At 42.4% G+C, this 17,173-nt stretch overlaps 1 protein-coding gene across 3 annotated transcripts in view; it reads left to right on the top strand.

The window, feature by feature from the left end:
* SMG6 (SMG6 nonsense mediated mRNA decay factor) overlaps nucleotides 1-17,173 on the top strand; it is a 248,758-nt gene that overhangs the window by 29,354 nt on the left and 202,231 nt on the right. The window lies entirely within an intron of this gene.

The following is a 17,173-nucleotide window of genomic DNA, read 5'->3' as shown; positions in this document are numbered from 1 at the left end:
CCCCCCCCCCACCCTTTTTAAAGATTTTACTTGGTTGAAGTATTTTATTTTACTTTTTTAAAGATTTTATTTATTTATTTGACAGAGATTACATGTAGGCAGGGAGGCAGGCAGAGAGATAGGAAGGGAAGCAGGCTCCCCACTGAGCAGAGAGCCCGATGCGGGGCTCGATCCCAGGACCCTGGGATCATGACCTGAGCTGAAGGCAGAGGCTTAACCCACTGAGCCACTGTGCCACCCAGGCGCCCCTTGGTTGAAGTATTTTTTTTTTTAAGATTTTATTTATTTATTTGACAGACAGAGATCACAAGTAGGCAGAGAGGCAGGCAGAGAGAGAAGGGGAAGCAAGCTCCCTGCTGATCAGAGAGCCTGACGCGGGGCTCGATCCTAGGACTCTGAGATCATGACCCAAGCCACAGGCAGAGGCTCTAACCCACTGAGCCACCCTGGAGACCCTGGTTGAAGTATTTTAAAGGAAATCCTGGATAATGCATCATTGGATAATACACATTTCTTTCTTTCTTTTTTTTTTTAAAGATTTTATTTACTTGACAGAGAGAGATCACAAGTAGGCAGAGAGGCAGGCAGAGAGAGAGGAGGAAGCAGGCTCCCCACTGAGCAGAACCCAATGTGGGGCTCAATCCCAGGACCTTGAGAACATGACCTGAGCTGAAGACAGAGGCTTTAACCCACTGAGCTACCCAGGCACCCCAACCCTATACATTTGACTTCTATACACACCATTTAAAAAATAATGGACTTTTTCTTAAATACCACAGTGCCATTGCCATGTCTGTCTGTGGCATCATTTGGTCATTTGGTATCTGATCCATAACTTCACTTCCCACATTATTTTACAAATGAGGTCTTAGAGTTGGTCTGTTCAAATGAAGACCTACACGTTACATTGGATTGTTTTATCTTCTAAGTTTCTTTTAGTCAAGAACAATTCTGCCTTCCCATTTAAAAACGTTCTTCACGTCATAAGGTTTTTAAGCCCGTTAGTTGTCCTGTAGAATTCTCACATTCTGGATTTGTCTTTGTTTGCCTTGTGGTATCATTTAACCTTTCCTTCTGTCCTTCATATTCCTGTAAATGAGAGTTAGCTCTGGAAACTTTTTTAGATTCGGGTTCAGCCTTTTTGGCAAGAGTACTACATAGGTGGTACTGTGTGCCTCATTTTGCCCTGCATTAGCAGGTGTCTGATTATCTCACTTACAGTGATGCTAAGACTAATCATATGGTTCAGGTGCCCCAAATAGTAGATTTTTGCTTGTTTTGTTTTTAAGGTTTAATCAGTTGCCAGCTAATTTACGAAAAAAATCAAGATCTGGCAACAGTTTTCCAGAGCCAAGTAACAGCTACCCCCTTTTAATCAGGCTTGTGTTCTCCAGTTTACCCCTCCTCCCCGCTCCTGTACTTGCATACTGCTCACTTTCATCACCTACCTTGTCTCTGTAGGCATTTGATTTTGTGATCAGTGCTTTCAAAGTGCAGCCAAAATGGGTTATTGCAATCTAGGCTTTTAAGTTGTTTCTCAGAGATCGTTTAGGATTGGCAAGTCCCTCCAGTCAGTCCTCATTTTGGTCACGGTTTGGAAATGTCTTAATCATTGGACCATAAGTGTTGTTTTGGTTTTTCTTTTTCTTTTTTTCTTGGGGAGGGGGCATAAGTGTTTTGCTTGGCTTCACGTGGTATTGTCATTGGTGCTGATCCAGAAACTAGTTAGCAGTATGTGCTGCTACCAGGCCGGTTCCCTCTTTGTCCGCAGTCTAACAGTAAGCCTAAGGAATCTGAAGGTATCACTTCTGTTTCCTGATGAAATTAGTACCTCTGGGAATGGAGGCCTACACACACAGCTCTGGGACAGCTTCTTTTCTCAACATCCTGTTGCAGCTGAACTTGGTGAAAAATGAGAAGTTACTCTGCTTAAGTGTGTGAACTGAAAAGCATCAGGCTGTGATCTAGAAAAGTCTGAATGCCACCCACCAAACCAGTTGACTGGAAGTAAACTCTTTGCACACGTGGGTGGCTCAGTTGGTTAGGCATTTGCCTTCGATTCAGGTGGTGATCCTGGGGTCCTGGAGTAGAGTCTTGTATTGGCTCCCTGCTCCACGGGGAGCCAGCTTCTCCCTCTGCCTTTGTGCCTCCTGCCCCCATGTGTCTCTCATGAATAAATAAATAAAATGTTTTTCAAAAAAGGAAGTTTTTCTTGGACACCTGGGTGGCTCAGTCAGTTAAGCACCCGCCTTTGGCTCAGGGCATGATCCCAGAGTTCTGGGATTGTGTCCTGCCTTGGGCTCCAAGCTCAGTGGGGAGCCTGATTCTACCTCTCCCTTTGCCTCTTCCCCTGCTTGTGTTCTTGCTCACTCTCTCTCAAAGTCTTAAAAAAATGCAAATAAAAATAGTAAGAAAACATTTTTTAAAAAAAGAAAGAAACTTTTCTTATCTTTTGTAGTTTTATTTAACCCCAGGCTTTTTAGTTGTTACCTGAAATCTCTGGTAGTGTGAGAACCTTGTTTCTCTAGGCTTGGAAATCATAGTTTCTGTCTGAAACTTTGCATGCTGCCCCTGCCTAAATTTCATGTGTCCCATGTTTCCATGGTGGGTTTTTATTTTTTTTTCCCTCCTTAGAGGGCGCTATTAAAAGTTGAGAATGATGATTTTTTTCTGACTGAAGGCATGGCTCTGTGAGCTGGGTAGTACACAAGTGTATTTTTTCTTGCATTTAATCAAGAGTCCAGCAAAGTAAACATGGGCCAACAAAGGAGCACAGCTTCACTGTGAGAAACCCAGGTCAGGCAGCCTGTAGCACGGAGCTTTCACGTACTCAACCTGTTAGATTTGTTTGCAGGCTTTTTTATTTTTCAAGTGTGTTTTGCAGGTGGCATTTTCTCCAGACCACTTGTCTTGTTTTTCGGTGCCCCTTGCTTCGTTTGTGCACCTGAGCTGCCGCTGCTTGCCGCTGCCGCCACCACTGCCACCACCATGCTGGAAAGAAAGCTGTGATGTGTGGGTGGTACACATCTAATACCTCCACCCTCCCCTCACCCCCACTGCCCTGGGAGCACAACTAGAGCTCAGAGCACGGTTTTAGAAGGCCTGCTTTCTTAGGCAAGGTGAATCTTGGAGTGAGTTTTAGGTCCCAGTGTGGTATTGTAAGCCTTTAGATTGGCACTTTTCAGAGTTAGTGCCATTAGGTACAGCTCAAAACTCTTGGCCTGATTTTTTCTGGATGGCATAAGCATTGATCTGACTTATAGCGAGGGAAGAGTTGAGTCTATGTGCTAATCGGTAAATGTTTGTATCTGTGGTAACTTGATTATTTCATTGCCCCATCATTATCAAAGAGAAAGTTAGCTTAGTTTCTTGGCCTTGTAAAGATAACCTATCTGTAGGCTGCGTACCATACAGTTTTGCAGGGTTGCTGTGTGAATTACATGAACATCATGTCATTTATAAAGCCCTTTACTTTTGTGAAGTAGTTTATAGGATGTGCCTTATGTCATACTCCTCCACCCTGAAAGCTATTTGAAAGTATTCTGTGACCTGAGACTTGGAAACCTAGGATGACAGGAGTTCGTAAAGCCTCTTTCTGTAGGAAGAGGCTACAGGTTGGCTCTCTTTTTCTTAGGCCTTAAGAAACAGAACTCGGTGAGATGGCTTCAAAGGAGAACCAGGACTGGGTTTTTCAGATATTGATAATGTGTTCTGTGAGAAAGAGCCCCTAACAGGCAAGGACTGGGGCTGCTTGCCTGGATTGTTGCTGGACTCTTGGGCTGATGTCTTTCTTTGTCTCTTTGTGGTTGGCAGTGAGTGGAAGTTTCTCAAAGTACTTGGGCCCTACCTACAAACCCTTAACGCCCCATATGACCTCGGTCACCAAACCACTTCAGGGCTTTATTTTTATCCTAGCCGTTTCGTTTCAAGATGTGAGGTTGGTTTCTTTCCTCTAGCAGAGCAAAGTTCTCTGGGGGAAGAAACAGAGTGCCAGGGTGCAGTTGAGGCTGGTTAAACACCAAAACCACACTCTTCATCTCTCTGGGCTTGAGACGTGACATAAGCCATGCTGCAAGCACCAGCTTCCACACTGTGAAGAGACCTTGTCAGATACTAACTTCGTTTATTTTGTGCGTGTGTGTGTTGTTCACCTTTTTAGACAAGTAAAATGTGGGGGGAAAGAAGTGTATCTGTGCCTTCTGGTCTAGCCTGAAATTCTAAGAATGGACACTGTGTTAAAATCCAGTATTTCCGAGCTTAAGGTTTTTCATCTTCCCCAACAGTGTTGATGAGAACTCTCACAACTCACCAGGTCTCAGGAAACCGGATTACCAACATATCCTGTTCGCGTGCATGTGTGTATTCTGTGTTACCCACAGGCCACTTTCCACCCCACGTGACCTTTAGTTACCATCCGGAAAGTCAGGACCCAGATACCAGTCAGAATTTCCAGGCTTTGGTTTGGTTTAGACATTTTAGAAAATGTTAACAGTAGTAATTTTAGAGAGACTTTCTGAGTGGCATATATAGTGAATAGGAAGTAACACGTCCTGAGAAGAGGGGGAAAGGCAGTACCAGTACTCTTCGAGAAACGTGTTTGAAAAGGAACATTTGGGTGAAAACCTGAAATGAAAATGCCCAGGGGAGGAGGAGAGGACAGGAGAGAATTATTTAATTAATTAGAAGTAAGTAATTCCCCAGTTTTTAGGTTCTGAGGCTAAATTCTGAAGCTCTTACTACATTCATTAAAATTAAAACATAAAAACATTATTAAAGTTGTTTATTGCACACTTCATCACATTTTATTTTAATCAGCATCTCTCAGTGTGAACAGATTATCATGAGTCAGGTAATGGTCTAGAACAGGGATAGATAAAAGACTGCCAAAGTCCTGCAAGCTAGGAGTGGTTTGTAACATACTTACATAAGGACTTGTTTAAAAGGAAGAACATATGACAGAGATGTATGTGGTCCGCAAGGCCTAAGCAATTTACTGTCCGACCCTTTACAGAAAGAGTTTGCCTACCTCTGCTCTAGAATGGGAAGGGTGAAGGCAGTTACTACAGTGGCGATCCTTTACTTAGGACATTGTTAATAAGGCTATTACTGCCTTCTTGGGGGCACAGTTCCTCATTTTGTGGGACTGTCACTGCAGGATGTTTAGCATGCCCACTGGATACCAGTAGTGGCCCCCACACATTTCCAAGCACTCCCTGGAAGGAGTGCTCCTGTTCTGGTTGAGAATCACCGATACAAGAGCTTGATGAGAATCAAAAACACCGGGGCGCCTGGGTGGCTCAGAGGGTTAAGGCCTCTGCCTTCAGCTCAGGTCATGATCTCAGGGTCCTGAGATCGAGCCCCGCATCGGGCTCTCTGCTCAGCAGGGAGCCTGCTTCCCTTCCTCTCTCTCTGCCTGCCTCTCTGCCTACTTGTGATCTCTGTCTGTCAAATAAATAAATAAAAATCTTTAAAAAAAAAAAAAAGAATCAAAAACACCTTGTTAAGTTTTCTTCTCTCATTTCTTCTCAGTCAGAGAACAGATTTGGGATTTGGCTCTTTGTGGTGAAAGGACCATAGTGAGAGAGAATGTGAGTAACTCATGGAAAATGGAGAGTGCTCAGTAGGGTAGAAAATAAGGTTTTAAGGAGGCCATTTAATGAATATGTTTCATGTACCCCCTTAAAGAATTATTGAGATTGATGTTTAATTTATGAAAACTTTATTTTGATGTTGCATGTGCTTTGTAAAGCATATTCCTCTCTATATGAGAAGAAGAGTGGCCATCTTTGACCTTAATGTCCAGATGATCTGAGATCTGTGGGAATCTGTATGGTATACTTGAGAGACTTGTTCAAAGCTGATATAAGGACGTAGTTTTGGCATCTTGTGAATAACCTGATATCCAGACTTAAGCCAGAACTCTGGGGTTGGAGAATTTTCCAGCCTGGGAGAATTGACTGAGAAAAGTCCTCCTTTGGCTTCTTACCAAGTTAGACAAGAGAGCAATCAGCTGCTGAGTTCTAGCCAACTGGAATGTATGTGAGGGTGTACTATAAATCGTCCTATAGGGTCAGTCCAGCTCCTAGTCTGTGAAGAGCCTCCCAAAGAAGAATGAGACCTATACACGGGATCCTTGTCACTCTGCAGCTGCTTTAGGAAGGAATAGAGTGGTGATTTGATGTTACTGTGGGAGCAGCTCACTTTATATAGTAACATACTGCCTGTTGTGTGGGGCAAGAGATTCCACTGACCTTTTTGTTTTCCCCCTGTTGCCTTTCTCACCAATTTCCTTTATCGTTTTTTATTTCTGACCATACTCTTGGGGAGATGTATCTGCAGTCCTATCATTCTGTAATCCCTTCCTACTCATAAAGGTTCCAGAATTTCATCTGTCTACTCTGTTTTCACTGTCTTGGATGTAATGTTTGGGCTTACATAGAGAATATGAAAAAGTTGTTTTCTTGGCTGGCGATCTTCTCCCAATTGGCAGACTATTTGTTAGGCTTCAGGGGAAACTCCAGGTTCCCCCCCTTCTTGGAAGCCTTTCACTTCACTCATAAATATTTAATATTGGAGTTACTGCTCAGTTTTATTTTTCCAAGTGTTACAGTATAGACATTAGACCAGAAGAACTTTAAAATACTGTGGAGACTTTTTCTGATGCTTGAGTCTTTATAAAATGTATTTACCACACATTTAAAAAATTTTTTTTTAATTTTTAAAATTTATTTATTTAACACAGAGAGAGAGATAGATCACAAGAAGACAGAGAGGCAGGCAGAGAGAGAGGAGAAAGCAGGCTCCCTGCTGAGCAGAGAGCCCAATGTGGGGCTCCATCCCAGGACCCTGAGATCACGACCTGAGCCGAAGGCAGAGGGTTAACCCACTGAGCCACCCAGGTGCCCCTTACCACACATTTTTATTTTTGAGAGCTTCAGTGGTTTTTCCAGTTGTCTGTCTTCCATCTGTCCACTGATCAAGAACTTTATTGAGCATCTGTTATGGAAATCACTAGGCATCTCCTACTGTTGTTCTTCCGTGTCATTTATGCTTAGAACCATCAGAGAACTGTATACATGGGTACGTATTGGTCCCCAGTAGTATTGCTTTGACTAAATTGTACTTTGGTGTAAGGTCATTGGCCTGTATTGAAACAGATAATAATAAAGAGGTCTAGGGAATCATTGCTATTTTGTATCACGGTGGTATCTTCTTTCTGGAAACCCATGGGAGAAATTTCTGCTTTTAGTATTGGAGATAGTCGTTCCCTGTGGGTTTTCTTGTTTAATTTAACTTCATGCACATTTATGAATTTGTTTTTAATAATATTTCTGTCTTGGGCACCTGGGTGGCTCAGTGGGTTAAAGCCTCTGCCTTCGGCTCAGGTCCTGGGATCGAGCCCCGCATCGGGCTCTCTGCTCAGCGGGGAGACTGCTTCCCTTCCTCTTTCTCTGCCTGCCTCTCTGCCTACTTGTGATCTCTCTCTGTCAAATCAATATATAAAATTTTTAAAAAAATAAAAAAAAGAGTACTTCTGTCTTAATTGTCCCAGAGGTTAGTGTCAAACTTGTAACTTCCTTTAATAAATGTGAAGGACTTTCTGACATGTAGTTTGTGTCATGACCTTACTACTAGTGACCTCTGATTTTTTTTCTCTTTTGTTCCTCTTTCTCGTTTTCAATTTATTCTATGCTGCAGTATAGTATAAGTGTTTTTTTTTTTTAAAGATTTTATTTATTTATTTGACAGAGATCACAAGTAGGCAGAGAGGCGGGCAGAGAGAGGGAGGTTGGGAAGCAGGCTCCCCACTGAACAGAGAACCCGATGCAGGGCTTGACCCCAGGACCCTGGGATCATGATCTGAGCTGAAGGCAGAGGCTTTAAACCACCGAGCCACCCAGGCATGCCCGAAATAACAGTTTTTTATGGACATTTTACTCTTTTTCTCTTGCTTATTCAGTTGTAAAACCTCTTAGGTCAGCTGTTCCTCTCTGAGGGGATCAAGGTTTTCCCTGTCCCCGTTGAGGTCCTTTCCGTAAATATAGTGAGTACCTTTATGTGTTAATCATTGTTCTAGGCACTGCACACAAAAAGGTGAAAGATATTGATCTTTTCTCGCAAAGATATGGTCTAGTGGGAAAAGCAAATATGTAAGTAAATACTTGCAGTAAAGTGTTACAGATGGGGTAGTAGAAATATGTACCCTATATGTATAGGGATAATACAGAGGAGAAAGAATTAATTCATGATGAATAGGGAAAACTACCTAGAAAGGTGATCTGTCCTTACTTGTGAAGGATGAAAGAGGTTCTTTTTTTTTTTTTTTAAAGATTTATTTATTTATTTATTTGGCAGAGAGAGAGAGAGAGAGAGAGAGATCACAAGTAGACAGGCAGGCAGAGAGAGACAGAGAGAGAGAGAGAGGGAAGCAGGCTCTCTGCTAAGCAGAGAGCCCGATGCAGGGCTCCATCCCAGAAATGTGAGATCGTGACCTGAGCCGAAGGCAGTGGCTTAACCCACTGAGCCACCGAGGTGCCCCGAAAGAGGTTCTTTAGGTAGATGGGGGTAGCCAGCTTTTCTGGCAGAAGGAATAACATAGATAAAAATACGGTGTGGTTAGAAACTACAACTTGTAGAAACTACAAGTGGTTGCTCCTAGGATTCCTAGCCAAGAGTCTGTAATTAGAATATCTTAGGCCATGGTACATATGTCCAAATTGATGCTGTTTAATCAGTCAGCTGGAGCTGAAGATTCATCACAAAGTAGATACTTTGGGCTTTTGATTTGGCCCAAGCTTAGATGTAGATCCTTCAGATAGTTCTTCTCTGCTTTATTTTATGCATTAGCAAAATTTGAGTCATCCTAAAGTCATGCCTTCCATCATTCTGGAAGCTTTCTGAGCCAAGGGCAGTTTGGCTTAGGAGTAAGTTATGCTTTGTGTTGTAACCATTGGCAATAAGTTCTCTTCTTGCCCTGCACACGCTCAGTAGGACTGCAGCTACTGAAGCACATGGGAAGGAGGAGATGGGATGATACCCTCAGTGAATTTATGTTTTTCTGGGATGTTTCTTGGTGAGGATGCTAAAACTTTAATAAGATTCTGAGCTGACTTATGCCACAGATCTCTGAGATACTGGGTCCTAATTTGTAAGGCAAACTGTGTAAGTCAGTTGACATTCTCACTGAGGAATTTTTTTTTGGCAGATTTTCCTTTGGACTTCTGGACAGATCTGTAAAACAGCATGACTTTTTTTTTTTTTTAAAGATTTTATTTATTTATTTGACAGACAGAGATCACAAGCAGGCAGACAGGCAGGCAGAGAGAGGGAGAGGAAGAAGCAGGCTCCCTGCAGAGCAGAGAGCCCGATGTGGGACACGATCCCAGGACCCTGAGATCATGACCTGAGCCGAAGGCAGCGGCTCAACCCACTGAGCCACCCAGGCGCCCCAAACAGTATGACTTTTAAAAAATACTTCAACGTGGCACATATCAAGAGGTTGAATAAGGCACTAATAGATGCCCTTGGTGTTTCCAATAAGCTGTCCCTTGTGGCTGATGGAGACTAGGATTTACATCTTCTGGAATGCATTCCTAAATTGTTTTTTTTATTTCCATGGACATATTTCTTAATCTCTTTCCTTGTTTCTGCATCTGTAAAATAGGGCTATAGTCTACCCCATCAACAGATCTGGCATTTGACATTCTGCACTAAGATGGAGTCCCAAAGATTATTGGCTATGGAATAAAGGCTTTTGGTGGAACGGCAGAAAAGATTGTGGTAATTTAAAAAAACCCTTTTATTAAAAAATAATATATGTACAGAAAAGCATACATATCAAAGCCATACAGTTTGATAAGTTGTCACAAACTACAAGCATTCATGTGGAACCAGCAGAGTTTAATTGGGTTTTGACTCATGTTACTTTTATTGTTTCTTTTAACTCTGAAGTCCAATTTTCCCTATATGTTTAATAGTTATAGTGACAGGGATAGAGCATTGTAAATAAATTAGGAAGAAGTTAATGTTCATGTTTTCCCTTGCTAATACTCTTTGGTATGCCTAAGATTGATTTCTCATTGTTGAGAGAAGAAAGGAGAATTGGATCAAAGATGAGAGATTTAAAGGTGTTTGCCCTGTCTTTTGAACTAGGTATTTTGGGTCTGGGAACAAGTACAGAAAAGACACGACTGACAAAAAACTAGATGGAAGCAGGCCTTGCCTTCAGTCACAGCAAAACTGAGTCTCTCACCAAAAGTGCTGTGGTTTTTGGCCTTAATGTTGAACTATCTGGCTATGACTGGCTGTGGGGGGCTGGGGAGTGTGTGACATCATGGCCCACTAGCTTCTGGAGACACTTGGAATCAGTTGGGATGTGGAATCCCAGAAGTTCTGCGCTGGCGTGTTTATAGTCTTGTCTTTGGTGTCCGGGTAAACGCCACGCTGTACCAGGTCATGTTGTCTGTGTGTAACCCATTTTTTATTCTTACAGTTTTCTTCTCTTTTTGCTGCCAGCTGCCAGTGAGGTAGGGGTGTCTCTGTTGATAAAGAACAGATACAGAAGTTTGCATCCAAACCTGAATAACCATTTTTAACTTGAAACACTTTTCCTAGGAGTTGATGCACCAGAATCCTTCCCTTATTTGGTGCCCTGCTTAAATCTGAAGTTTGTATGAGGTTGCCAGAGCTCTCTGTATGCTGATTATTTGCTTTTTGGTACCCACAGCACAGTGGTTTGTGAAACCTTCTTTGTGACCACATCTTTCTTAAACTGAAGCTTTGTTCTCCTTTGGGTTCTTAGATTAGTTCTTGCTCCTCCCTTTCCTGAGAGATTCAGGGGTTTTCCTGTATTGTGGTAGGTAGGTAGGCAGGAGGGTATGTTTTCAGGTATTTTTTTCTGGATTATACACAGTCCTTGATGATGGTGTGTGAATGTACATATACTCTTTGACTCTTGAAGAACTCTTTCGCTATTAACCAGGCAGTTTGTGGATTTAGAAAAAATGTTAGTGTTTATTTTACTGGTTCTATTACTGCTATTTCACTTATGGAAAGCAAGGTTTTACTCACTTTTCTATCTTCCTATTGGCATTATCCTAGGGTACATTTGTTAAGTACTTCCACTGATTTGCAAGATATGATATGAACTGGAAGTATCTACTTCTCTTAATCTGTAAGACTTCTCAGTTGGTTTGAACTAGTGGTCTCTCAGTGAATGATAACTGGAACCATTGGCCGGTTTTTGCTTGGGGTTGCTTTAGCTTTTGGCCTTTATAAACATCCTCAGTAGCTGTCTTGGTTCTGCCAAAAAGATTCCCTTCTTTAAAGGTGAAAGATTAAGAGCTCAGACTCTGGAGCCAGGCTGCCTGGGTTAACCTTGGACAAGTCACTTAACTTCTCTGTTGCTCCATTTTCTCATCTGTAATATAGAAATTATAGTATTACTGAACTCACAGGATTGTTGTAAGGTTAAATGAGTTAACAGACAAGGTGCTTTGAATAGTGCCTTACACACAGGTTTCTCTAGAAGTTTAGACTTTTATTATTAAGTTGCTTGGGTGTGTCATACTTGTTTTGTTCAGGTGGAAAAACTTGAATTCTTATTATCTGAATTGTGTTTGAGTAGCCTGGGGTACTTTTATCTCCTAAAGCACAGAGCCAGCTTGGTAAATTCAACCTGTCCTCAGTGGGGGCTGTCCCCAAGCTTCCAAAAGGTACAACTCAGTAAGGTGTTAGGTCACACTCCCCAACACTGTGTAGATTGTAAGTTGGGTAGAAGAGAGTAGAATACTGGATAAGTTCTCCAGTTCTTTGTTCTCATTGGCTGAGCCTTGTTTGTGCTTCAGAGTATGTCCTTTGCTCCTACTGTATGTCAAGCCAGAAATTGTAAACATATGGGTATTATAATCTTTAGAACCTACTTTCTTCCATCCATCCATCCCTCCATCTACCACTCTATCACTGTTGATGATTCCTGTGTCCTGGGTTATAGAAATGAAACATTAACTAAAGTACATCACAGTGTAGAGCTGTGGTGACCGGTGTGGTAACCATATTGGCTATTTACATTAATTAAAATGAAATACAATTAAAAATTTAGTTCCTCAGTCACACTGGCCACCTTTCAAATACCACATGTGGTTGGTGGCTTCTTTATTGGTCTGTGAAGATAAGGAACGTTTCTGTCACCATGGGTAAAGTTCTAGGGACAGAGCTAGTCTAAAGACAGATGTGTATATGTAGGACGCACTATGATACACAGTATCAGAAAGGTATATGAAGTATTCTCTAAGCCTGCAGGATATGGTATCAGGCTCAGCCTGGGGGTAGAGAGGGTTGGGAAAGCAAGGAAAAGTAGGACTTTATTAGATTTAGAAAGGCATGGCAGGAGAAGGAACATGGTGAATTTCAGGCACCATGAGTAATTCTTTGTTACTGAAGTATATAGGCCATATCAGCAAGGGTGGGGAAAGGAGGAGCAGCCGAAGGCTAGACTAGAAAGGCCATTTGCTCACCAAGTATTTATTGGTTACCTCCTATGAGCCCACTGTTGTGAACAAAATATAACAAGGTCCTTGCTGTCATGGTGTGTGTATATGTGTTTGTGTAAAAATTGGTGATAAATGCTATCAAAACAGGGTAAACTGCAGTAGTGGTTCTCAAACCTGTGACCAGAAACCTGGGGAGCTTTTAAAAATCCCAGTGCTCAGGTCTCACCCCCAGGGGTCACACCCTGCAGATTAAATCAGTGTTTGGGAATGGAGGCCAGGCATCTGTATTTTAAAAAGATTTGTATACCATCCCATTGTGCTATAAAGTTTAGGAACCCTTGGACTGGAACATAAAACTGGCAGGATGCTTGGCACATTCAAGGGATAGGAGGCTACAGGGGTAGAGAGTGAGTATTGGATAGACCTTTTATAGCTTATAGTAAGGACTTTGGCTCCCCCCCCCCCTTTTTAAGGTTTTATTCATGTATTTATTTATTTTTAAAGAGATTATTTATTTATTTGACAGACAGAGATCACAAATAGGCAGAGACAGAGAGGGGGAAGCAGGCTCCCCGCTGACCAGAGACCCCGATGTGGAGCTCAGTCCCAGGACCCTGGGATCATGACCTGAGCCAAAAGCAGAGGCTTTAACCTACTGAGCCACCCAGGCACCACTAAAGATTTTACTTTTAAGTAATTTCTATGCCTATCTAACTTGGTGCTTGAACTCAGACCCCTGAGATCGAGAGTTAGATGCTCCACCAATTGAGCCAGCCTGATGCCCTGGATTTTATCTTTTGTTTTGATGTTAACTGTGGTCTCTTTTTGTCCAGTCTCTTGGGCCAGAATGTAGCAGTGGGAACTGCTGTTACTCAGGATCAGAGTGCTTAATTCCTGATAGAACTCTGTCTGTCTTGGAATACCTTTGTCTGGGTTTTGTCAAATTATCCTCCAAAAAAGAAATAGATTTAAATTCTCATAAATAGTGATGAGTATGTTACTTCCTACAGATTACTAGTAATACTGCACTGTTTTTCTTGAGGGTTTTGTGTGTAGCACCTGGATATTCTATTTAATCACTATAAAATCTGTGTGTTCTATATGTTCTTCAGTCACTTATCGAATATGTACTAAGTACCAACCACCATGCTAGGTAGGACGTTTAAAATTATTGAAAGGAAATAAGAATATCCAAAGTATCTCTAAAAATGAAATCACTGTTTCATTTGGTTTGGGACTTTTTCTAAAGACTCATACTTGGTTCTGGGTCACTGCTGGTCTCTGTAGATGGAGTTATTTAGAACTAGAACCTCTGGGAATTAGGGACAGGGATCATGATTGTCTGAGTGTAGAATGACTGTATCTTCCCTCTCTTCTCTGTCTTCATTGCCATTGGGTGATTACAGTAGCTGCTGCTTCTTCTTCTTTTTTTTTTTTTAAGACTTTATCTGTTTATTTGACATAGAGAGATCTCAAGTAGGCAGAGAGGCAGGCAGAGAGAGAGGCGAAAGCAGGCTTCCTCCCGAGCAGAGAGCCCGATGCGGGGCATGATCCCAGGACCCCGAGATCATGACCTGAGCCAAAGGGAGAGGCTTAACCCACTGAGCCACCCAGCAGCCCCATACAGTAGCTTCTTAATTGGTCTCCTGGCTTCCACACATTTGACCCTGACCAACTCCCCCCGTACCCAAAAACAACTCTTTAATTTCTAAACAGTAGTTAGAATGTCCTTTCAAAAATGGAGGTTTGCTCATGTCACTTCCCTGTTCAGCATTTCTCAGTAGTTTGATTAAGATCAAACTTTTTAACTAAAGAGTACAACTTGACTCACCTGTTTCTCCAGCCTCCCTCTTGGAGAATCACTCACCTGCTTATGCCAGTCTACCACATAACACTTTTGGGACCACCACACATTCTATTCATTTACTTGTGACACATAGGCAATACCCTCTGCCTGATCCAAATCCAACTATTTACTCAGCCTTCAGGTTTCAACTCAAGGATCTCTTCCTCTGAGATCCTCTAATGCCCCTGCAGTGGAATAGAGCATCCTGTATGTCTCTAATTACGGTACTTTATTATGACGTCACCCGTAGAGCAAGGATCATCTCTGCCTTTGTTCTTGGTTCACTCAGTGTCCTGTATGTAAAAGGTGGACAGTTAGTTTTTGCTGAGTGAACAAATGACTTCAGCACCCTCACACTCCGTCGACCCACTCATTTATAGGATGGGTTTGAGCTTGTGTATGTGCTTTTGGAGAACTGTTTTCTGGTTACCCACCTGATCACCACGTGGGAGCTTCAGCCATTTCCTCTTCTCTCTCACTTTGTGCAGTGCAGACATAGGGTGTCCCAGCTCACCTACTTTTCAGGTGGATGGGCATGAGAGTTCCCAGGCGCTGTGAGAGATGAGTCAGAAGGAAGAGTCATTCAGAAAGTAGCCCAGTCAGAGCAACAGTGCTGCCCTTTGGCTGAACTTTCTCTCTTTCTCTGTATACCTTGAGATGTCAGGCTGGTGGCACTTCTGAACTGGCTGTTACAGATTGTCAGACCACAGCATATGGATTCATAAACCTTAATCTGGCACTTTTCCTCGATTACGGATGTTTTGGGTAGTGTCCAGGGGCCCTCTGGCCTAAGTAAAAACTTTATTGGTTTTGAGTATGTTCTGTTTCTACTTGGTCACTTAGCCCCATAATGGCATTGAAGGTGGAAACCTGGAGAGCCCCGTTTATATTTCTTTGTAGCCTTCGGGGCTTTTGAGTTCAAAAGCTTTGAGAACAGCACTCTTTCAGCATTTGCTGGGTTTTTTGTTTGTTTGTTTGTTTTGTTTTGTTTTTTGGTGCTATCATAGAAAAGGATGGTGCTTACTCAAAAGCTGACAAGAAAAGTTAGCTTTAGTTAGAATCATACTTTTGTAGGCTTTTTAGAATTGGAAGGAATGCTGTGGATGGGTGATTCCCCTCCTCCTCATTACCCTTCTTTTTTTTTTTTTTTTTTAAAGATTTTATTTATTTAACACATCACAAGTAGGCAGAGAGGGAGGGAGAGAGAGAGAGGGGGAAGCAGGCTCCCTGCTGAGCAGAGAGCCCAATGTGGGGCTCGATCCCAGGACCCTGAGATCATGACCTGAGCTGAAGGCAGAAGCTTAACCCACTGAGCCACCCAGCCACCCCTACCCTTCTTTACCTGTCAGCTTGTGAGAGTCATTGCTGTTTCCAGTAGATGTGTATGGTAGCCCTGAAGTGTTGTGCAGGTAGAAAAATTTTTTAGACCCTAGTGTTATAAATCTAGCCAAGAGATCAGCAAACTTTTTGTGTAAAGGGCCAGAGAGTAAATATTTTAGGCTTTTGGGACACACATTCTACTGAGGCTACTCACCTTGCCTTTGTAGGGGTAGCCACAAACAAGATGTAAAGAAATGAGGGTGGCTGTGTTTCAATAGAATTTTATTTGTGGATGCTGGAATTTACATTCCATACAATTTCTCTGTGTCATGAAATATTCTTTTTGAGTTTTTTCCAGCCATTAAAACAATGTAAAAAACAGGGGTGCCTGTGTGGCTCAGTGGGTTAAGTGTTTGACCTTTGGCTCGGGTCATGATCTCAGGGTTCTAGGATCAAGTCCTGCATTGGGTTCACTGCTCAGCGGAGAGTCTGCTTCTCCTCCTCCTTCCCACTTGTGCTCTCTCTCACTGTTTCTGTCTCTCTCAAATAAATAAATAAAATATTAATAAAAACAAACATTCTTATCTCCTGGGCCATATAGAAATAGGTGGCATGCTACCTATTGACCCTTGGGCTGTAGTTTGCTGACCCCTGATCTAGCTCAGTGGTTCCTAAATCTGATTGTCTTTCAGAATTACCTGGAGACCTTTTGAAAATGCTGATTTGCAGTCACCTTCCCCCACCCTGAAGATTCTGGTCCTGTAGGACAGGGGAACCTGTTTTTTTACAGGTCTTTTTTTTTTTTTTTTTTAAGATTTTTTATTTATTTGTTAGAGAGAGAGATACAGAGCGCAAGCACAGGCAGACAGAGTGGCAGGCTAGAGGCAGAGGGGGAGAAGCAGGCTCCCTGCCGAGCAAGGAGCCCGATGCGGGACTCGATCCCAGAACGCTGGGATCATGACCTGAGCCGAAGGCAGCCGCTTAACCAACTGAGCCACCCAGGCGTCCCTTTTTTACAGGTCTTATTGTGATGCATACACACTCAGGGTTATAGAATTACCAATATTGATCTCACTCACCCTTCTCATTTTATAGTTGAAGAAATAGGTTTAGAAAGTCGATGTGAGGGCGCCTGGGTGGCTCAGTGGGTTAGGCTGCTGCCTTCGGCTCAGGTCATGATCTCGGCGTCCTGGGATCGAGTCCCACATCAGGCTCTCTGCTCGGCAGGGATCCTGCTTCCCTCTCTCTCTCTCTCTCTCTGCCTGCCTCTCCATCTACTTGTGATTTCTCTCTGTCAAATAAATAAATAAAATCTTTAAAAAAAAAAAAAAAAAAAAGAAAGTCGATGTGACTTCTGTTAGTGATATAGTAAATAAATGGCACAATCAGAATTTGAACCCAGGTCTTTAATTCTAAGACCAATAGTCTTTGTTCATATCATTCTGTACTCATCCCTTTGCTCAGTAAACAACAAGCAATAAATGCAGGATAGTCACTCAGGGTTCCTGATTTTCCT

The sequence above is a fragment of the Mustela nigripes genome, chromosome 16 (assembly GCF_022355385.1).
Source record: "Mustela nigripes isolate SB6536 chromosome 16, MUSNIG.SB6536, whole genome shotgun sequence".
In the NCBI taxonomy this organism is placed as follows: domain Eukaryota; kingdom Metazoa; phylum Chordata; class Mammalia; order Carnivora; family Mustelidae; genus Mustela; species Mustela nigripes.
Note: the sequence above shows the minus strand (reverse complement) of the source record. Positions and strands in the feature narration are given on the sequence as shown.